The sequence below is a fragment of the Pleurodeles waltl genome, chromosome 5, assembly GCF_031143425.1.
Source record: "Pleurodeles waltl isolate 20211129_DDA chromosome 5, aPleWal1.hap1.20221129, whole genome shotgun sequence".
Taxonomy (NCBI): Eukaryota; Metazoa; Chordata; class Amphibia; order Caudata; family Salamandridae; genus Pleurodeles; species Pleurodeles waltl.
The window spans coordinates 1,832,459,730-1,832,483,051 of NC_090444.1; the positions used below are offsets into that span (position 1 = coordinate 1,832,459,730).

Genomic DNA, 23,322 nt, shown 5'->3' on the forward strand with positions numbered 1-23,322 from the left:
CTTCTGGTATTTTATATATATATATATATATATATAAATATATATATATATATAGGGAGAGAGAGAGAGAGAGTGTCTAAAAGCAATATACTTTCCTAAAACCCATGTGTATAACCATCATCCAATGGTGCATTCAGAATTTCTGTCCCCATAAAACATTCACCACATGGTACATCACGACATTCATCATTCAACCCACACAACATTAAGGTGGGACTGTGTAAACAATATCCCACATTCTTTAAGATGTATTAAAAATAAATTCACCAGTGCACTGCTTCTGTCATTTTCCACTTATTTATAATCTGTAATACTTGCCCCTATAAAAAGATGCAGAGAAGCATCTAGTCTTTGTAGGAGCCTGGCCTGGCTTATAGTGGGTACCTAGTGATACTTACACCTTGTGCCAGGTCCAGTTATCCCTTATTAGTACATTAGATTTGTTCTAGCAGCTTAGGCTGATAGAGGTAGCTATAGCAGAGCAGCTTAGGCTGAACTAGGAGACATGCAAAGCTCCTACCATACAACTCATATCACTTAGCACTATATCATAAGAAACACAATACTCAAAGAGTAAAGCTACTTTATTTTAGTGACTGTAGGAAAGTACCATCTTGCCTGGCATGTTACCCCCATATTTCACTGTGTATATATGTTGTTTTAGCTGTATGTGTCACTGGGACCCTGCCAGCCAGGGCCTCAGTGCTCATAAGTGTGCCCTGTATGTGTTACTTGTGTTATGACCAACTGTCTCACTGAGGCTCTGCTATCCAGAACCTCAGTGGTTATGCTCTCTCATTTCTTTCCAAATTGTCACTAACAGGCTAGTGACCAATTTCACCAATTTACATTGGCATACTGGAACACCCTTATAATTCCCTAGTATATGGTACTGAGGTACCCAGGGTATTGGGGTTCCAGGAGATCCCTATGGGCTGCAGCATTTCTTGTGCCACCCATAGGGAGATCTGACAATTCTTACACAGGCCTGCCAGTGCAGCCTGAGTGAAATAACGTCCACGTTATTTCACAGCCATTTACCACTGCACTTAAGTAACTTATAAGTCACCTACATGTCTAACCTTTACCTGGTAAAGGTTGGGTGCCAAGTTACTTAGTGTGTGGGCACCCTGGCACTAGCCAAGGTGCTCCCACATTGTTCAGGGCAAATTCCCCGGACTTTGTGAGTGCGGGGACACCATTACACGTGTGCACTATACATATGTCACGACATAAGTATAGCGTCACAATGGTAACTCCGAACATGGCCATGTAACATGTCTAGGATCATAGTTTTGTCACCCCAGTGCCATTCTGGCATTGGGGAGACAATTCCATGATCCCCAGAGTCTCTAGCTCAGACCCGGGTACTGCCAAACTACCTTTCCCGGGGTTTCACTGCAGCTGCTGCTGCTGCCAACCCCTCAGACAGGTTTCTGCCCTCCTGGGGTCCAGCCAGGCTTGGCCCAGGAAGGCAGAACAAAGGACTTCCTCAGAGAGAGGGTGTTACACCCTCTCCCTTTGGAAAAAGGTGTCAGGGCTGAGGAGGAGTAGCCTCCCCCAGACTCTGGAAATGCTTTGATGGGCACAGATGGTGCCCATCTCTGCATAAGCCAGTCTGCACCGGTTCAGGGATCCCTCAGCCCTGCTCTGGCGCGAAACTGGACAAAGGAAAGGGGAGTGACCACTCCCCTGACCTGCACCTCCCATGGGAGGTGCCCAAAGCTCCTCCAGTGTGCTCCAGACCTCTGCCATCTTGGAAACAGAGGTGCTGCTGGCACACTGGACTGCTCTGAGTGGCCAGTGCCAGCAGGTGACGTCAGAGACTCCTTCTGATATGCTCCTTCAGGTGTTGCTAGCCTATCCTCTCTCCTAAGTAGCCAAACCTCCTTTTCTGGCTATTTAGGGTCTCTGCTTTGGGGAATTCCTTAGATAACAAATGCAAGAGCTCATCAGAGTTCCTCTGCATCTCTCTCTTCACCTTCTGCCAAGGAATCGACCGCTGACTGCTCTGGAAGCCTGCAAAACTGCAACAAAGTAGCAAAGACGACTACTGCGACCTTGTAACGCTGATCCGGCCGCCTTCTCGACTGTTTTCCTGCTGGTGCATGCTGTGGGGGTAGTCTGCCTCCTCTCTGCACTAGAAGCTCCGGAGAAATCTCCCGTGGGTCGACGGAATCTTCCCCCTGCAACCGCAGGCGCCAAAAGACTGCATCACCAATCCTCTGGGTCTCCTCTCAGCACGACGAGCGAGGTCCCTTGAACTCAGCAACTCTGTCCAAGTGGCTCCCCCAGTCCAGTGACTCTTCAGTCCAAGTTTGGTGGAGGTAAGTCCTTGCCTCCCCACGCTAGACTGCATTGCTGGGTACCGCATGATTTGCAGTTGCTCCGGCTCCTCTGCACTCTTCCAAGATTTCCTTTGTGCACAGACAAGCCTGGGTCCCCGGCACTCTAACCTGCAGTGCACGACCTCCTGAGTTGTCCTCCGGCGTCGTGGGACCTTCCTTTGTGACTTCGGGTGAGGTCGGGTTCACTCCACTTTGTAGTGCCTGTTACAGCACTTCTGCGGGTGCTGCTTGCTTCTGAGTGGGCTCTTTGTCTTGCTGGACGCCCCCTCTGTCTCCGCACACAATTGGCGACATCCTGGTCCCTCCTGGGCCACAGCAGCATCCAAAAACCCTAACTGCGACCCTTGCAGCTAGCAAGGCTTGTTTGCGGTCTTTCTGCACGGAAACACCTCTGCAAGCTTCTTCACGACGTGGGACATCCATCCTCCAAAGGGGAAGTTTCTAGCCCTTGTTGTTCTTGCCGAATCCACAGCTTCTACCATCCGGTGGCAGCTTCTTTGCACCCACAGCTGCCATTTCCTGGGCATCTGCCCACTCCCGACTTGATCGTGACTCTTGGACTTGGTCCCCTTGTTCCACAGGTACTCTCGTCTGGAAATCCATCGTTGTTGCATTGCTGGTGTTTGTTTTCCTGGCAGAATTCCCCTATCACGACTTCTATGCTCTCTGGGGAACTTAGGTGCACTTTGCACCCACTTTTCAGGGTCTTGGGGTGGGCTATTTTTCTAACCCTCACTGTTTTCTTACAGTCCCAGCGACCCTCTACAAGCTCACATAGGTTTGGGGTCCATTCGTGGTTCGCATTCCACTTCTAGAGTATATGGGTTGTGTTGCCCCTATACCTATGTGCTCCCATTGCAATCTATTGTGACTATACATTGCTTGCACTGTTTTCTATTGCTATTACTGCATAATTTTGGTATTGTGTACATATATCTTGTGTATATTTGCTATCCTCATACTGAGGGTACTCACTGAGATACTTTTGGCATATTGTCATAAAAATAAAGTACCTTTATTTTTAGTATATCTGTGTATTATGTTTTCTTATGATATTGTGCATATGACACCAGTGGTATAGTAGGAGCTTCACTCGTCTCCTAGTTCAGCCTAAGCTGCTCTGCTAAGCTACCTTTTCTATCAGCCTAAGCTGCTAGACACCCCTCTACACTAATAAGGGATACCTGAACCTGGTGCAAGGTGTAAGTACCCCTTGGTACCCAATACAAGCCAGGCCAGCCTCCTACAGTGACAATATGCCAAAAGTACCCCAGAGGATATAGGCCCTCATTCTGACCTTGGCGGTCGGCGGAGAGGCGGCGGTCGGACCGCGAACAGACCGGCGGTATTAAAAATGGCATTCTGACCGCGGCGGTCACCGCCGCGACCGACCGCCACTTCCCCACTCCGACAGCCACGGCGGTCATGACCGACGGGCTGGAGTCTGCGCACTCCGGTCCGGCGGTCGACCCAAGACCGCCAACGCTATCATGACCCTGCTTACCGCCGCGGTTCCTTGCGTTCGGGAACCGCCATGCGAACCATGGCGGTAGGCACTATCGGGGCCAGGGAATTCCTTCCCTGGCACTGATAGGGGTCTCCCCCACCCCCCACTGCCCCCCCGAGTCCTCCCCCCACACCCTCCACCCCCCTGCCACCCCCCAGAGGTGGTACGAACCCCCTCCCCACCCCCACCCCGACATGCACATACATGCACCCCGACATGCACACACCCCCAACATGCACATATACACACCCCCTACACACACACATACACAACGGGGACACATACCCGCACACATACATGCCGACATGCGCACCCGCCGAACTACACACATTGCCCATAGGCACAGCAGCAATCCCCGCCCGCATGCACGCACTCACACACCCCCTCTACACACTCACACGCACACCCCCATGCACGCACACATCACACAACACCCCCCCACCCCCTCCCCTCACGGACGATCAACTTACCTTGTGCGTTGGTCCTCCGGGAGGCGACGGGAGCCATAGGGACGTGACCGCCAACAGAAGACCGCCAACAGAAGACCGCCACACAGAAATGTGGGTCGTAATTCTGGGGGCGGTGTTCTGCTGGCGTGGCGGTGGAGGTTGACCAGTCTCCACTTTCCCGCCGACCGCCAGTGTGGCTGCTGGCGGTATTCCGGCGGAACGCTCCCAGCGGTCGGAATACGCGCAGCGGCATACCGCCGCGGTCGGCGGTCTTTACCGCAGCGGTATCTCGGCAGTCTTGCGAAAAAACCGCCAAGGTCAGAATGAGGGCCATAGTCCCTAAGGAGGTAAGTAAAATACACAAAATATACACACAGACCAAAATCAGGAAAGTAAAACACTTAGAAAAGTAGTGCAAACACTGTATAACACAATAGAATGCAATAGAGAAAAATAGGCCTAGGGGCAACACAAACCATATACTCCAAAAGTGGAATGCAAACCATGAATGGACCCCAGGCCTAGTGTAGTGTGTATAGGGTCACTGGGAGTGTAAGCAAACACTAAGGGTGTCCAAGATACCCCACCCCAAGACCCTGAAAAGTAGGAGTAAAGTTACCCTACTACCCCAGAAAGACAGTAAAGTCGAGATAGGGGATTCTGTAAAGACAACAACTGACTACAAAGCACTGAAGACAGATTCCTGGACCTGAGGACCTGTAAAGGAAGGGGTCTAAGCCCAAGAGTGACGCAAGTGTCCGGGGGGGGGGAGGACAGGAGCCCACTAAACCCTGGATAAAGGTGCAAAAGGGCTGCCTCTGGGTGGAAGAAGCCGTCCGGAAATCCACCTTTGTTGCATTGCTGGTGTTGGTCTTCCTTGCAGAATTCCCCTATCACGACTTCTGTGCTCTTTGGGGAACTTAGGTGCACTTTACACCTACTTTTCAGGGACTTGGGGTGGGCTATTTTTCTAACCCTCACTGTTTTCTTACAGTCCCAGCGACCCTCTACAAGCTCACATAGGTTTGGGGTCCATTCGTGGTTCGCATTCCACTTTTGGAGTATATGGTTTGTGTTGCCCCTAGGCCTATTTCTCCCTATTGCATTCTATTGTGTTCTACATTGTTTGCACTACTTTTCTAACTGTTACTTACCTGATTTTGGTTTGTGTGCATATAATTTGTGTGTATTAGTTACCTCCTAAGGGAGTATATCCTCTGAGATATTTCTGACACATTGTCACTAAAATAAAGTACCTTTATTTTTGGTAACTGTGAGTATTGTGATTCTTATGACATAGTGCTATATGATATAAGTGGTATAGTAGGAGGTTTACATGTCTCCTAGTTCAGCCTAAGCTGCTCTGCTATAGCTACCTCTAGCAGCCTAAACTGCTAGAATACTACTAATCTACTAATAAGGGATAACTGGACCTGGCACAAGGTGTAAGTACCATCAGGTGCCCACTATAAGCCAGGCCAGCCTCCTACATTGGCGGTGCAGCGGTGGGATAAGTACTTGTAAGTGCTTTACCACTTTGTCATTGGTGCTTTTCATAAGAAAAATATATTATACCAAATACTTAAAAATATACACAGTTAACCTAAACAGTTTAACTTTCTTTCTTTAAACTTTCTAAAAAGTTTCTGAAATTTTTTCAAAAGTTTTGAAAAGTTTGAAAAAGTTTTTCTCTTTTCTTTAAAAGTTTCTAAACATTTTTCTCTCTGTCCTAAACCCTTTCTAACAAACATGTCTACAGTAGAACTTACTCCCACAGTTGTCCAGGCATCCTATGGTAGTTTAAACTTTAAAAGTTTGAGGTATCTCTGCATAGAAAGAGGTTTAAGGATTGGTAAGAACCCTACCAAAGATCTTCTCCTTAGCCTTCTCCTAGAAAGTGACCAGAACCAGTCCGGCCCATCCCAGGAGCAGGAGGTAGAGGAGGGGGTACCCAGCAAGACTCAGAGGAGTCCCCTGAGGATGCTGGGGAGGGTTCATCCAAAGACCTGCCAGCTAACAGGCCTCCGAGTGACACTGGTAGTGGGAGGGGGTCACACACTAGTAGGGCACCTTTCACTCCAAAAGGCCAGGTTACTAGAGTCCAGCCAGTTAGAGACAGGTCTCACTCTGCCAATTCCCACATTTCTTCTGTGTCTCAGAATTCCCAAGCCTCCCCCTCTGAGGATAACACTATGGAAAGGGAACTCAGAAAGATTAGGTTGGAAGAGACCAGACTGAAGCTAAGACAACAGCAGCTGGCCTTAGACAGGGAATCTCTAGATGTAGAGAGGAAAAGGCAGAGGTTGGGGTTAGTTCCCCATGGTGGCAGCAGCAGTGTTTTTGATAGCAATCCTGTAAGAGAACAAGATTCCAGAAACCTGCATAAGATAATCCCCCCTTACAAGGAGGGGGATGAAATTAACAAGTGGTTTGCTGCACTTGAGAGGGCTTGTATGGTACAGTTGGTCGCTCAAAGGCAGTGGGCTGCTATCTTGTGGCTATCGTTCACTGGTAAGGGCAGGGATAGGCTCCTTACTGTCAGAGAAAGTGATGCTAATAATTACAACGTTTTGAAGGATGAACTCTTGGATGGATTCTTCTTAACCACTGAACAATACAGGATAAAGTTCAAAGATACCAGAAAAGAGTCCACTCAAGACTGGACAGACTTTATAGACTGTTCAGTGAAGGCCTTGGAGTGTTGGTTACATGGCAGTACGGTGACTCACTATGAAAGCCTGTATAATCTAATCCTGAAAGAGCATATTTTGAACAATTGTGTGTCTGATTTGTTGCACCAGTACTTGGTAGACTCAGACCTGACCTCTCCCTAAGAATTAGGAAAGAAGGCAGACAAATGGGTCAGAACAAGAGTGAACAGAAAAGTTCATACAGGGGGTGACAAGGATGGCAAGAAGAAGGACGGTAAGTCTTCTGACAAGGGTGGGGACAAAGATAAAAAACATTCTGAGCCTTCATCAGGCCCACAAAAATCCTCTGTGGGTGGTGGGTCTAGATCCTCTCCCCACAATTAAAAGAAGCCATGGTGTTATATATGTAAAAGTAAAGGCCATTGGGCAAGTGATTCCACCTGCCCAAAGAAAAACACCAAGGCTCCCACTACCACAACCCCAACTGCAACCTCTGGTGCCCCTAGTAATAGCAGTGGTGGTGGGAAGTCTACAACAAATAGCCAATCAAAGGGTGTAGCGGGGCTCACCATTGGTAGTGTAGTTGGGGTTGGTCTTGTTAGGGAGGCCACAGAGGCTGTTTTAGTCTCTGATGGTGGTATTGACTTTGCCACCTTGGTTGCTTGTCCCCTTAATATGGGTAAGTACAAGCAACTTCCCCTAATAAATGGTGTTGAGGTTGAGGCCTGCAGGGTTACATAGCCAGTGTCACTATGGTGATTGAGAAACTGGTCCACCCTGATCAACACCTACTTGGTCAGCAGTACCAAGTGACTGATGCTCACAATAACACACTTAGCCACCCCATGGCTGTTGGGAATCTCAACTGGGGGCGGGCGTTTACTGGTCCAAAGAAAGTTGTGGTAGCCACTGAATTACCCGTAGATTGCTTACTAGGCAATCGGTGGGAGGCTCATGCAGCAATGCTGGGCATTCCTGGGCATATTTTTGGTTTGACAAGAGCTCAGGCCAAGAAGCAAAAATGACAGGGAAACGTGGATCCTGGAACAATGGACCAAGTGCTCCCAAAAGCTAGGGGTGGTACAGGTAAATCCTTGCCCACTATCCCTCCCTCTCCAGAAGATTCCCCTTTTGAGGAAGAGAAATCCTCTCCATGTGTGTGCAGAACCTACACCAGAGGAGCTGGCAGCAGTGTAGGAGGCTGGACTGGCTTGTAGTGAGTACCAAGGGGTACTTGCACCTTGCACCAGGCCCAGTTATCCCTGATTAGTGTATAGGGTGTCTAGCAGCTTAGGCTGATAGATAATGGTAGCTTAGCAGAGCAGCTTAGGCTGAACTAGGAGACGTGTGAAGCTACTACAGTACCACTCAGTGTCATATGCACAATATCATAAGAAAACACAATACACTGTTATACTAAAAATAAAGGTACTTTATTTTTATGACAATATGCCAAAGTATCTTAGAGTGTACCCTCAGTGAGAGGATAGGAAATATACACAAGATATATATACACAATAGCAAAAATATGCAGTATAGTCTTAGAAAACAGTGCAAACAATGTATAGTTACAATAGGATGCAATGGGGGAACATAGGGATAGGGGCAACACAAACCATATACTCCAAAAGTGGAATGCGAACCACAAATGGACCCCAAACCTATGTGACCTTGTAGAGGGTCGCTGGGACTATTAGAAAATAGTGAGAGTTAGAAAAATAACCCTCCCCAGGACCCTGAAAAGTGAGTGCAAAGTGCACTAAAGTTCCCCTAAGGACAAAGAAGTCGTGTTAGAGGAATAATGCAGGAAAGACACAAACCAGCAATGCAACAACTGTGGATTTCCAATCTAGGGTACCTGTGGAGCAAGGGGACCAAGTCCAAAAGTCACAAGCAAGTCGGAGATGGGCAGATGCCCAGGAAATGCCAGCTGCGGGTGCAAAGAAGCTTCTACTGGACAGAAGAAGCTGAGGTTTCTGCAGGAACGAAAAGGGCTAGAGACTTCCACTTTGGTGGACCGATCCCCCTCGCCGTGGAGAGTCGTGCAGAAGTGTTTTCCCGCCGAAAGAACGCCAACAAGCCTTGCTAGCTGCAAATCGTGCGGTTAGCGTTTTTGGACGCTGCTGAGGCCCAGGAGGGACCAGGAGGTCGCAAATTGGACCAGCAGAGAGAGGGGACGTCGAGAAAGACAAGGAGCCCTCTCTGAAGCTGGTAGCTCCCGGAGAAGTGCCAGAAACAGGCACTACGAGGATGCGTGAAACGGTGCTCGCCGAAGTTGCACAAAGGAGTCCCACGTCGCCGGAGACCAACTTAGAAAGTCGTGCAATGCAGGTTAGAGTGCCGTGGACCCAGGCTTGGCTGTGCACAAAGGATTTCTGCCGGAAGTGCACAGGGGCCGGAGTAGCTGCAAAAGTCGCGGTTCCCAGCAATGCAGCCCAGCGAGGTGAGGCAAGGACTTACCTCCACCAAACTTGGACTGAAGAGTCACTGGACTGTGGGGGTCACTTGGACAGAGTCGCTGGATTCGAGGGACCTCGCTCGTCGTGCTGAGAGGAGACCCAAGGGACCGGTAATGCAGCTTTTTGGTGCCTGCGGTTGCAGGGGGAAGATTCCGTCGACCCACGGGAGATTTCTTCGGAGCTTCTGGTGCAGAGAGGAGGCAGACTACCCCCACAGCATGCACAAGCAGGAAAACAGTCGAGAAGGCGGCAGGATCAGCGTTACAGAGTTGCAGTAGTCGTCTTTGCTACTATGTTGCAGGTTTGCAGGCTTCCAGCGCGGTCAGCAGTCGATTCCTTATCAGAAGGTGAAGAGAGAGATGCAGAGGAACTCAGCTGAGCTCATGCATTCGTTATCTAAAGTTTCCCCAGAGACAGAGACCCTAAATAGCCAGAAAAGAGGGTTTGGCTACCTAGGAGAGAGGATAGGCTAGCAACACCTGAAGGAGCCTATCACAAGGAGTCTCTGACGTCACCTGGTGGCACTGGCCACTCAGAGCAGTCCAGTGTGCCAGCAGCACCTCTGTTTCCAAGATGGCAGAGGTCTGGAGCACACTGGAGGAGCTCTGGACACCTCCCAGGGGAGGTGCAGGTCAGGGGCGTGGTCACTCCCCTTTCCTTTGTCCAGTTTCGCGCCAGAGCAGGGCTAAGGGGTCCCTTGAACCGGTGTAGACTGGCTTATGCAGAATTGGGCACATCTGTGCCCAACAAAGCATTTCCAGAGGCTGGGGGAGGCTACTCCTCCCCTGCCTTCACACCATTTTCCAAAGGGAGAGGGTGTCACACCCTCTCTCAGAGGAAGTTCTTTGTTCTGCCATCCTGGGCCAGGCCTGGCTGGACCCCAGGAGGGCAGATGCCTGTCTGAGGGGTTGGCAGCAGCAGCAGCTGCAGTGAAACCCCAGGAAGGGCAGTTTGGCAGTACCATGGTCTGTGCTACAGACCACTGGGATCATGGGATTGTGCCAACTATGCCAGGATGGTATAGAGGGGGCAATTCCATGATCATAGACATGTTACATGGCCATATTCGGAGTTACCATTGTGAAGCTACATATAGGTAGTGACCTATATGTAGTGCACGCGTGTAATGGTGTCCCCGCACTCACAAAGTTCAGGGAATTGGCTCTGAACAATGTGGGGGCACCTTGGCTAGTGCCAGGGTGCCCTCACACTAAGTAACTTTGCACCTAACCTTTACCAGGTAAAGGTTAGACATATAGGTGACTTATAAGTTACTTAAGTGCAGTGTAAAATGGCTGTGAAATAACGTGGACGTTATTTCACTCAGGCTGCAGTGGCAGGCCTGTGTAAGAATTGTCAGAGCTCCCTATGGGTGGCAAAAGAAATGCTGCAGCCCATAGGGATCTCCTGGAACCCCAATACCCTGGGTACCTCAGTACCATATACTAGGGAATTATAAGGGTGTTCCAGTAAGCCAATGTAAATTGGTAAAAATGGTCACTAGCCTGTTAGTGACAATTTGGAAAGAAATGAGAGAGCATAACCACTGAGGTTCTGATTAGCAGAGCCTCAGTGAGACAGTTAGGCACTACACAGGGAACACACACATATAGGCCACAAACTTATGAGCACTGGGGTCCTGACTAGCAGGGTCCCAGTGACACATAACAAACATACTGAAAACATAGGGTTTTCACTATGAGCACTGGGCCCTGGCTAGCAGGATCCCAGTGAGACAGTGAAAACACCCTGGCATACACTCACAAACAGGCCAAAAGTGGGGGTAACAAGGCTAGAAAGAGGCTACTTTCTCACACAACCCCCCCCCCAAACGAAGGACAATAAGGCTAACCTTGGCCAGTTGAGACTTTATTGTCTAAGTGGTGATAAGTAGAGAGTAGCTCTGCAATAGACTGGTTACTCCCTTTATCATCCACTATATGGTTACTTCCCTGTGGGGATGTAAACCACCCAGTTTGAAGTTTTTTAGCTAAGCAACAATGTGAAGATGTATTTTTAGAGTTTCTATCAGTAAGTTTTAGTTTAGAGCAGTGGGAATTGTCCACTGAACCTATTTGTAGTGATGGAAATGCCAGACAGGGATGCTGTCTCAGAAAAGCCATAGCTGGGCAAAAACTTTGTCCATATGGCTGGAAGAGAGAACAGGGATGCTGTTTCTCTTGAGTTGGAGCAGGGCAGGGATGCTGTCCTATGAGCTCCACACTAGGGCAGGGATGCTGTCCTAAGTGTTGTGAGGCAGTGCAGTGTTTCTGTACTAAAGTTTCTCTGGGAGGGTTGGAGGGATGCTCCATGTTAACTAAAATGGTGCTCTTTTTCTCACCAATGTTAGTTATCCCACAGAGAGGTACTTCTACCTCAGGGAGTACAACTTTGCCAGCTGATGCTTCCCTTGGAACAGGTGCCACCCCAGGAGAGGTTTCTCCCACCACAGGAATGGTATCCTGAATGGCAGGGTGGTTAGGGGATACTGTGATACCCTTTTTACCTGTTGATGGAGAGGGATCCTGAGTTTTCAGGCCTTCTCTCCTTTGCTTTTTCATTTCACTAGAAATGATAGGTGTAGGAGGCTGGACTGGCTTGTAGTGAGTACCAAGGGGTACTTGCACCTTGCACCAGGCCCAGTTATCCCTTATTAGTGTATAGGGTGTCTAGCAGCTTAGGCTGATAGATAATGGTAGCTTAGCAAAGCAGCTCAGGCTGAACTAGGAGACGTGTGAAGCTACTACAGTACCACCTAGTGTCATATGCACAATATCATAAGAAAACACCATACACAGTTATACTAAAAATAAAGGTACTTTATTTTTATGACAATATGCCAAAGTATCTTAGAGTGTACCCTCAGTGAGAAGATAGGAAATATACACAAGATATATATACACAATAGCAAAAATATGCAGTATAGTCTTAGAAAACAGTGCAAACAATGTATAGTTACAATAGGATGCAATGGGGAAACATAGGGATAGGGGCAACACAAACCATATACTCCAGAAGTGGAATGCGAACCACGAATGGACCCCAAACCTATGTGACCTTGTAGAGGGTCGCTGGGACTATTATAAAATAGTGAGAGTTAGAAAAATAACCCTCCCCAAGACCCTGAAAAGTGAGTGCAAAGTGCACTAAAGTTCCCCTAAGGACAAAATAGTCGTGTTAGAGGGAAAATGCAAGGAAAACACAAATCAGCAATGCAACAACGATGGATTCCTGACTGAGGGTACCTGTGGAACAAGGGGACCAAGTCCAAAAGTCACAAGCAGCTCGGAGATGGGCAGATGCCCAAGAAATGCCAGCGGTTGGTGCAAAGAAGCTCTTACTAGGCTGAAGAACTGTGAATACTGCAGGAACGACAAGGGCTAGAGACTTCCCCTTTGGAGGATGGATCCCCCACGCCTTGGAGAGTCGTGCAGAAGTTTTTTCCCGCCGGATGGACGCCAACAAGCCTTGCTACACGCAAATCGTGCGTTTGGCGTTTTTGGACGCTGCTGGGGCCCAGGAGGGACCAGGAGGTCGCAAATTGGACCTGCAGAGAGAGGGGACGTCGAGCAAGACAAAGAGCCCTCACTGAAGCAGGTAGCACCCAGAGAAGTGCCAGAAACAGGCACTACGAGGATGCGTGAAACGGTGCTCGCTGAAGTTACACAAAGGAGTCCCACGTCGCCGGAGACCAACTTAGAAAGTCGTGCAATGCAGGTTAGAGTGCCGTGGACCCAGGCTTGGCTGTGCACGAAGGATTTCCGCCGGAAGTGCACAGGGGCCAGAGTAGCTTGCAAAGTCGCGGTTCCCAGCAATGCAGCCCAGCGAGGTGAGGCAAGGACTTACCTCCACCAAACTTGGGCTGAAGAGTCACTGGACTGTGGGGGTCACTTGGACGGTGTCGCTGGATTCGAGGGACCTCGCTCGTCGTGCTGAGAGGAGACCCAAGGGACCGGTAATGCAGCTTTTTGGTGCCTGCGGTTGCAGGGGGAAGATTCCGTCGACCCACGGGAGATTTCTTCGGAGCTTCTGGTGCAGAGAGGAGGCAGACTACCCCCACAGCATGCACAAGCAGGAAAACAGTCGAGAAGGCGGCAGGATCAGCGTTACAGAGTTGCAGTAGTCGTCTTTGCTACTATGTTGCAGGTTTGCAGGCTTCCAGCGCGGTCAGCGGTCGATTCCTTATCAGAAGGTGAAGAGGGAGATGCAGAGGAACTCGGCTGAGCTCATGCATTCGTTATCTAAAGTTTCCCCAGAGACAGAGACCCTAAATAGCCAGAAAAGAGGGTTTGGCTACCTAGGAGAGAGGAAAGGCTACTAACACCTGAAGGAGCCTATCACAAGGAGTCTCTGACGTCACCTGGTGGCACTGGCCACTCAGAGCAGTCCAGTGTGCCAGCAGCACCTCTGTTTCCAAGATGGCAGAGGTCTGGAGCACACTGGAGGAGCTCTGGACACCTCCCAGGGGAGGTGCAGGTCAGGGGAGTGGTCACTCCCCTTTCCTTTGTCCAGTTTCGCGCCAGAGCAGGGGCTAAGGGGTCCCTGAACCGGTGTAGACTGGCTTATGCAGAATTGGGCACATCTGTGCCCAACAAAGCATTTCCAGAGGCTGGGGGAGGCTACTCCTCCCCTGCCTTCACACCATTTTCCAAAGGGAGAGGTTGTCACACCCTCTCTCAGAGGAAGTTCTTTGTTCTGCCATCCTGGGCCAGGCCTGGCTGGACCCCAGGAGGGCAGCTGCCTGTCTGAGGGGTTGGCAGCAGCAGCAGCTGCAGAGAAACCCCAGGAAGGGCAGTCTGGCAGTACCAGGGTCTGTGCTACAGACCACTGGGATCATGGAATTGTACCAACAATGCCAGGATGGCATAGAGGGGGCAATTCCATGATCATAGACATGTTACATGGCCATATTCGGAGTTACCATGGTGAAGCTACATATAGGTAGTGACCTATATGTAGTGCACGCGTGTAATGGTGTCCCCGCACTCACAAAGTTCAGTGAATTGGCTCTGAACAATGTGGGGGCACCTTGGCTAGTGCCAGGGTGCCCACACACTAAGTAACTTTGCACCTAACCTTTACCAGGTAAAGGTTAGACATATAGGTGACTTATAAGTTACTTAAGTGCAGTGTAAAATGGCTGTGAAATAACGTGGACGTTATTTCACTCAGGCTGCAGTGGCAGGCCTGTGTAAGAATTGTCAGAGCTCCCTATGGGTGGCAAAAGAAATGCTGCAGCCCATAGGGATCTCCTGGAACCCCAATACCCTGGGTACCTCAGTACCATATACTAGGGAATTATAAGGGTGTTCCAGTAAGCCAATGTAAATTGGTAAAATTGGTCACTAGCCTGTTAGTGACAATTTGAAAGTAATGAGAGAGCATAACCACTGAGGTTCTGGTTAGCAGAGCCTCAGTGAGACAGTTAGGCACCACACAGGGAACATATACATGCACGCCTATGAGCACTGGGGCCCTGTGTGACAGGGTCCCAGTGACACATACATATAGGCCACAAACCTATGAGCACTGGGGTCCTGACTAGCAGGATCCCAGTGACACATAACAACCATACTGAAAACATGGTGTTTTCACTATGAGCACTGACGCCTGGCCATCAGGATCCCAGTGAGACAGTGAAAACAGTGACAAACACCCTGACATACACTCACAAACAGGCCAAAAGTGGGGGTAACAAGGCTAGAAAGAGGCTACCTTCTCACACAACCCCCCCCCAAACGAAGGACAATAAGGCTAACCTTGGCCAGTTGAGACTTTATTGTGTAAGTGGTGATAAGTAGAGAGTAGCTCTGCAATAGACTGGTTACTCCCTTTATCATCCACTATATGGTTACTTCCCTGTGGGGATGTAAACCACCCTGTTTGAAGTTTTTTAGCTAAGCAACAATGTGAAGATGTATTTTCAGAGTTTCTATCAGTAAGTTTTAGTTTAGAGCAGTGGGAATTGTCCACTGAACCTATTCGTAGTGATGGAAATGCCAGACAGGGATGCTGTCTCAGAAAAGCCATAGCTGGGCAAAAACTTTGTCCATATGGCTGGAAGAGAGAACAGGGATGCTGTTTCTCTTGGGATGGAGCAGGGCAGGGATGCTGTCCTATCAGCTCCATACTAGGGCAGGGATGCTGTCCTAAGTGTTGTGAGGCAGTGCAGAGTTTCTGCACTAAAGTTTCTCTGGGAGGGTTGGAGGGAGGCTCCATGTTAACTAAAATGGTGCTCTTTTTCTCACCAATGTTAGTTATCCCACAGAGAGGTACTTCCACCTCAGGGAGTCCAGCTTTGCCAGCTGATGATTCCCTTGGAACAGGTGCCACCCCAGGAGAGGTTTCTCCCACCACAGGAATAGTATCCTGAATGGTAGGGTGGTTAGGGGATACTGTGATACCCTTTTTACCTGTTGATGGAGAGGGATCCTGAGTTTTCAGGCCTTCTCTCCTTTGCTTTTTCATTTCACTTGAAATGAGAGGGAACATTTCCTCAGGGATGCCCAGCATGGCTGCATGGGCATAAAACTCTACATCAGCCCAACCTGAGGCCTCTAGGTCATTACCTAAGAGACAGTCTACAGGTAAGCTAGGTGATACCACCACCTGCTTAGGGCCAGTAACTCCACCCCAACTAAACTGAATTATAGCTAAGGGAAGAAACTTAGTGGAGTTATGGACATCAATAATCTTATACTGTTGTCCAATGATGTGTTGTTCAGGAGGCACTAGGTTTTCAGTCACCAAAGTGAAACTGGCACCTGTGTCCCTGTAGGCCAAGGCCTCAACACCATTTATTGAAACTGTCTGCCTGTACTTATCCATTGTAAGGGGACAAGCAGCCAGTGTGGCAAGGCCAATGCCACTAGGTGTGACAGAAACTGTCTTGGGACTGATTACATCAGTTTCCACTATGGACCCATAAGTGAACCCAACTACACCCTTTGCTTGACTCTTGCCAGCAGTCCCACCACTAGTACCACTACTGCTAGGGGCACTAGAGCTTGATGTATTAGTGGTGGTAGGCTCAGGGGGTTTACCTGGACAGGACTTATCCCCTGGCCTATGGCCTCTGTTTTTACACACAAAGGACCAAGGCTTTTTAATGTGTGCAGGTTGGGAAGAAGAGGAAGAATTTGTTTTATCCCCACCCTCTGAAGAGTGTTTAATATTTGAAGTGGGATCTTTGGTTTTACCCTTATCCCCATGCTTATCTTGAGATTTTTCACCATCTTTCTTCTTATTGCCATCTTTGTCACCCCCTGTATGAACTTTTCTGTTCACCCTTGTTCTGACCCATTTGTCTGCCTTCTTTCCCAATTCTTGGGGAGAGGTCAGATCAGAGTCTACCAGGTACTGGTGCAACAAATCAGACACACAATTATTAAGTATATGCTCTCTCAGGATTGTGTTATACAGGCTTTCATAATCAGTAACTTTACTGCCATGTAACCACCCCTCCAAGGCCTTCACTGAATGGTCAATGAAATCAACCCAGTCTTGTGAAGACTCCTTTTTGGTCTCTCTGAACTTTATCCTGTACTGTTCAGTGGTTAAGCCATAACCATCCAGGAGTGCATTCTTAAGAACTGTAAAATTATTGGCATCACTTTCTTTCACAGTAAGGAGTCTATCCCTACCCTTTCCACTAAATGATAGCCATAGGATAGCAGCCCACTGCTTTTGAGGGACATCCTGTACAGCACAGGCCCTCTCAAGTGCAGCAAACCACTTGTTAATGTCATCCCCCTCCTTATAAGGGGGAACTATCTTGTGCAGATTCCTGGAATCATGCTCTTTTGCAGGATGACTATGGGGAATACTGCTGCTGCCACCATGGGTATCTAAACCCATCTTCTGTCTTTCCCTCTCTATTTCTAAAGACTGTCTATCCAAATCCAGCTGTTGCTTCTTGAGCTTCAGTCTGGTTTGCTCCACTCTCAATCTATTGAGCTCCCTTTCTAACAATCTGTCATCAGGGTGGGTGGGAGGGACATTTCTAGATACAGAGGTATGATGGGAATGAACAGAAGGAGACCTGTCCCTTACAGAGGGCACCCTAACAGCTTGGCTACTAGTATAATGTGAGAGCACACCATCAGTATGGTGTGATTCAACCTCTGTACCAACTATGCTAGACTGTCTAGTAATGGGCAGGCTGAGAAGTTTCTTTCCTGAACCTTTTCCTGGGGGAGTCCCTGGATCAGATTGAGAACCATTAGCTACTTTTTCTACAGATTGGGCACTTATGGCCTTATCCTGTACTCTAAGCATATTAATTAACAGTTCTAAAGAAGGATTCTTCCCTAAACTCAAACCTCTCTCTATGCAGAGACTCCTTGCTCCTTTCCAGCTAAGGTGATCATATGCAAGTTTGGACAGTTCAACTTTTTGGCCTGTGCCAGACATTTTTTAGAGAGAGTTAAAGTGATAGACAAAGAGAAAAAAAAGTTTTCAGAACTTTTTGGAAAGACAGAAAAAACTTTTTAAACTTTTAAGAACTTTTTGAAAGTTTAGAAGTACTTTTCAGCACTTAGAAAAGAGTGAAAAGAGGAAATGCAAAACTTTTTGGCTATGTGTATATACACTGACCTTGTTTTGTATATTTTTCTCTTATGAAAAGTACAATGACAAGAGTGGTAAGTAGTCTCAAAGCACTTATCCCACCGCTGCACAACCAATGTAGGAGGCTGGACTGGCTTGTAGTGAGTACCAAGGGGTACTTGCACCTTGCACCAGGCCCAGTTATCCCTTATTAGTGTATAGGGTGTCTAGCAGCTTAGGCTGATAGATAATGGTAGCTTAGCAAAGCAGCTCAGGCTGAACTAGGAGACGTGTGAAGCTACTACAGTACCACCTAGTGTCATATGCACAATATCATAAGAAAACACCATACACAGTTATACTAAAAATAAAGGTACTTTATTTTTATGACAATATGCCAAAGTATCTTAGAGTGTACCCTCAGTGAGAAGATAGGAAATATACACAAGATATATATACACAATAGCAAAAATATGCAGTATAGTCTTAGAAAACAGTGCAAACAATGTATAGTTACAATAGGATGCAATGGGGAAACATAGGGATAGGGGCAACACAAACCATATACTCCAGAAGTGGAATGCGAACCACGAATGGACCCCAAACCTATGTGACCTTGTAGAGGGTCGCTGGGACTATTATAAAATAGTGAGAGTTAGAAAAATAACCCTCCCCAAGACCCTGAAAAGTGAGTGCAAAGTGCACTAAAGTTCCCCTAAGGACAAAATAGTCGTGTTAGAGGGAAAATGCAAGGAAAACACAAATCAGCAATGCAACAACGATGGATTCCTGACTGAGGGTACCTGTGGAACAAGGGGACCAAGTCCAAAAGTCACAAGCAGCTCGGAGATGGGCAGATGCCCAAGAAATGCCAGCGGTTGGTGCAAAGAAGCTCTTACTAGGCTGAATAACTGTGAATACTGCAGGAACGACAAGGGCTAGAGACTTCCCCTTTGGAGGATGGATCCCCCACGCCTTGGAGAGTCGTGCAGAAGTGTTTTCCCGCCGGATGGACGCCAACAAGCCTTGCTACACGCAAATCGTGCTTTTGGCGTTTTTGGACGCTGCTGGGGCCCAGGAGGGACCAGGAGGTCGCAAATTGGACCTGCAGAGAGAGGGGACGTCGAGCAAGACAAAGAGCCCTCACTGAAGCAGGTAGCACCCGGAGAAGTGCCAGAAACAGGCACTACAAGGATGCGTGAAACGGTGCTCGCTGAAGTTGCACAAAGGAGTCCCACGTCGCCGGAGACCAACTTAGAAAGTCGTGCAATGCAGGTTAGAGTGCCGTGGACCCAGGCTTGGCTGTGCACGAAGGATTTCCGCCGGAAGTGCACAGGGGCCGGAGTAGCTTGCAAAGTCGCGGTTCCCAGCAATGCAGCCCAGCGAGGTGAGGCAAGGACTTACCTCCACCAAACTTGGGCTGAAGAGTCACTGGACTGTGGGGGTCACTTGGACGGTGTCGCTGGATTCGAGGGACCTCGCTCGTCGTGCTGAGAGGAGACCCAAGGGACCGGTAATGCAGCTTTTTGGTGCCTGCGGTTGCAGGGGGAAGATTCCGTCGACCCACGGGAGATTTCTTCGGAGCTTCTGGTGCAGAGAGGAGGCAGACTACCCCCACAGCATGCACAAGCAGGAAAACAGTCGAGAAGGCGGCAGGATCAGCGTTACAGAGTTGCAGTAGTCGTCTTTGCTACTATGTTGCAGGTTTGCAGGCTTCCAGCGCGGTCAGCGGTCGATTCCTTATCAGAAGGTGAAGAGGGAGATGCAGAGGAACTCGGCTGAGCTCATGCATTCGTTATCTAAAGTTTCCCCAGAGACAGAGACCCTAAATAGCCAGAAAAGAGGGTTTGGCTACCTAGGAGAGAGGAAAGGCTACTAACACCTGAAGGAGCCTATCACAAGGAGTCTCTGACGTCACCTGGTGGCACTGGCCACTCAGAGCAGTCCAGTGTGCCAGCAGCACCTCTGTTTCCAAGATGGCAGAGGTCTGGAGCACACTGGAGGAGCTCTGGACACCTCCCAGGGGAGGTGCAGGTCAGGGGAGTGGTCACTCCCCTTTCCTTTGTCCAGTTTCGCGCCAGAGCAGGGGCTAAGGGGTCCCTGAACCGGTGTAGACTGGCTTATGCAGAATTGGGCACATCTGTGCCCAACAAAGCATTTCCAGAGGCTGGGGGAGGCTACTCCTCCCCTGCCTTCACACCATTTTCCAAAGGGAGAGGGTGTCACACCCTCTCTCAGAGGAAGTTCTTTGTTCTGCCATCCTGGGCCAGGCCTGGCTGGACCCCAGGAGGGCAGCTGCCTGTCTGAGGGGTTGGCAGCAGCAGCAGCTGCAGAGAAACCCCAGGAAGGGCAGTCTGGCAGTACCAGGGTCTGTGCTACAGACCACTGGGATCATGGAATTGTACCAACAATGCCAGGATGGCATAGAGGGGGCAATTCCATGATCATAGACATGTTACATGGCCATATTCGGAGTTACCATGGTGAAGCTACATATAGGTAGTGACCTATATGTAGTGCACGCGTGTAATGGTGTCCCCGCACTCACAAAGTTCAGTGAATTGGCTCTGAACAATGTGGGGGCACCTTGGCTAGTGCCAGGGTGCCCACACACTAAGTAACTTTGCACCTAACCTTTACCAGGTAAAGGTTAGACATATAGGTGACTTATAAGTTACTTAAGTGCAGTGTAAAATGGCTGTGAAATAACGTGGACGTTATTTCACTCAGGCTGCAGTGGCAGGCCTGTGTAAGAATTGTCAGAGCTCCCTATGGGTGGCAAAAGAAATGCTGCAGCCCATAGGGATCTCCTGGAACCCCAATACCCTGGGTACCTCAGTACCATATACTAGGGAATTATAAGGGTGTTCCAGTAAGCCAATGTAAATTGGTAAAATTGGTCACTAGCCTGTTAGTGACAATTTGAAAGTAATGAGAGAGCATAACCACTGAGGTTCTGGTTAGCAGAGCCTCAGTGAGACAGTTAGGCACCACACAGGGAACATATACATGCACGCCTATGAGCACTGGGGCCCTGTGTGACAGGGTCCCAGTGACACATACATATAGGCCACAAACCTATGAGCACTGGGGTCCTGACTAGCAGGATCCCAGTGACACATAACAACCATACTGAAAACATGGTGTTTTCACTATGAGCACTGACGCCTGGCCATCAGGATCCCAGTGAGACAGTGAAAACAGTGACAAACACCCTGACATACACTCACAAACAGGCCAAAAGTGGGGGTAACAAGGCTAGAAAGAGGCTACCTTCTCACAATAGGGAACAATTCCTCAGGGATGCCCAGCATGGCTGCATGGGCATAAAACTCTACATCAGCCCAACCTGAGGCCTCTAGGTCATTACCTAAGAGACAGTCTACAGGTAAGCTAGGTGATACCACCACCTGCTTAGGGCCAGTAACTCCACCCCAACTAAACTGAATTTTAGCTAAGGGAAGAAACTTAGTGGAGTTATGGACGTCAATAATCTTATACTGTTGTCCAATGATGTGTTGATCAGGGTGCACTAGGTTTTCAGTCACCAAAGTGATACTGGCACCTGTGTCCCTGTAGGCCAAGGCCTCAACACCATTTATTGAAACTGTCTGCCTGTACTTATCCATTGTAAGGGGACAAGCAGCCAGTGTGGCAAGGCCAATGCCACTAGGTGAGACAGAAACTGTCTTGGGAGTGACTACCCCAGTTTCTACTATGGACCCAAAAGTGAACCCAACTACACCCTTAACTTGACTGTTGCCAGCAGTCCCACCACTAGTACCACTACTGCTAGGGGCACTAGAGCTTGATGTATTAGTGGTGGTAGGCTCAGGGGGTTTACCTGGACAGGACTTATCCCCTGGCCTATGGCCTCTGTTTTTACACACAAAGCACCAAGGCTTTTTAATGTGTGCAGGTTGAGAAGAAGAGGAAGAATTAGTTTTATCCCCACCCTCTGAAGAGTGTTTAAGATTTGAAGTGGGATCTTTGGTTTTACCCTTATCCCCATGCTTATCTTGAGATTTTTCACCATCTTTCTTCTTATTGCCATCTTTGTCACCCCCTGTATGAACTTTTCTGTTCACCCTTGTTCTGACCCATTTGTCTGCCTTCTTTCCCAATTCTTGGGGAGAGGTCAGATCAGAGTCTACCAGGTACTGGTGCAACAAATCAGACACACAATTATTAAGAATATGCTCTCTCAGGATTGTGTTATACAGGCTTTCATAATCAGTAACTTTACTGCCATGTAACCACCCCTCCAAGGCCTTCACTGAATGGTCAATGAAATCAACCCAATCTTGTGAAGACTCCTTTTTGGTCTCTCTGAACTTTATCCTGTATTTTTCAGTGGTTAAGCCATAACCATCCAGGAGTGCATTCTTAAGAACTGTAAAATTATTGGCATCACTTTCTTTCACAGTAAGAGCCTATCCCTACCTTTTCCACTAAATGATAGCCATAGGATAGCAGCCCACTGCCTTTGAGGGACATCCTGTACAACACAGGCCCTCTCAAGTGCAGCAAACCACTTGTTAATGTCATCCCCCTCCTTGTAAGGGGGAACTATCTTGTGCAGATTCCTAGAATCATGCTCTTTTGCAGGATGACTATGGGGAATACTGCTGTTGCCACCATGGGTTTCTAAACCCAGTTTCTGTCTCTCTTTCTCTACTTCTAAAGTCTGTCTATCCAAATCCAGCTGTTGCTTCTTGAGCTTCAGTCTGGTTTGTTCCACTCTCAATCTATTGAGCTCCCTTTCTAACAATCTGTCATCAGGGTGGGTGGGAGGGACATGCTTTGAAACAGAAGTATGGTGAGAATGGACAGAAGGAGACCTGTCCCTTACAGAAGCCACCCTAACAGCTTGGCTAACAGAAACATCACTACCAGTATGGTGAGAATAAATGCTTTTGCTATGATGTGAGACAACACTATTTATATGGTGTGGCTCATCATCATTACCAACTATGCTAGACTGTCTAGTAATGGGCAGGCTAGGAAGTTTCTTTCCTGAATCTTTTCCTGGGGGAGTCCCTGGATCAGATTGAGAACCATTAGCTACTTTTTCCACAGATTGGGCACTTATGGCCTTATCCTGTACTCTAAGCATGTTAATCAACAGTTCTAAGGAAGGATTCTTCCCTACACTCAAACCTCTCTCTATGCAGAGATTCCTTGCTCCTTTCCAGCTAAGGTGATCATATGCAAGTTTGGACAGATCAACATTTTGGCCTGTGCCAGACATTTTTTAGAGAGAGTTAAAGTGATAGTAAAAGATAAAAAGTTTGTCAGAGCTTTTAGAAAGACAGAGAAAAAAAACTTTTTAAACTTTTTAGAACTTTTTAGAAAGTTAGA

General features: G+C 48.4%; 1 protein-coding gene across 1 annotated transcript in view; it reads left to right on the forward strand.

The window, feature by feature from the left end:
- DNAH8 (dynein axonemal heavy chain 8) overlaps positions 1–23,322 on the forward strand; it is a 9,979,189-nt gene that overhangs the window by 568,380 nt on the left and 9,387,487 nt on the right. The window lies entirely within an intron of this gene.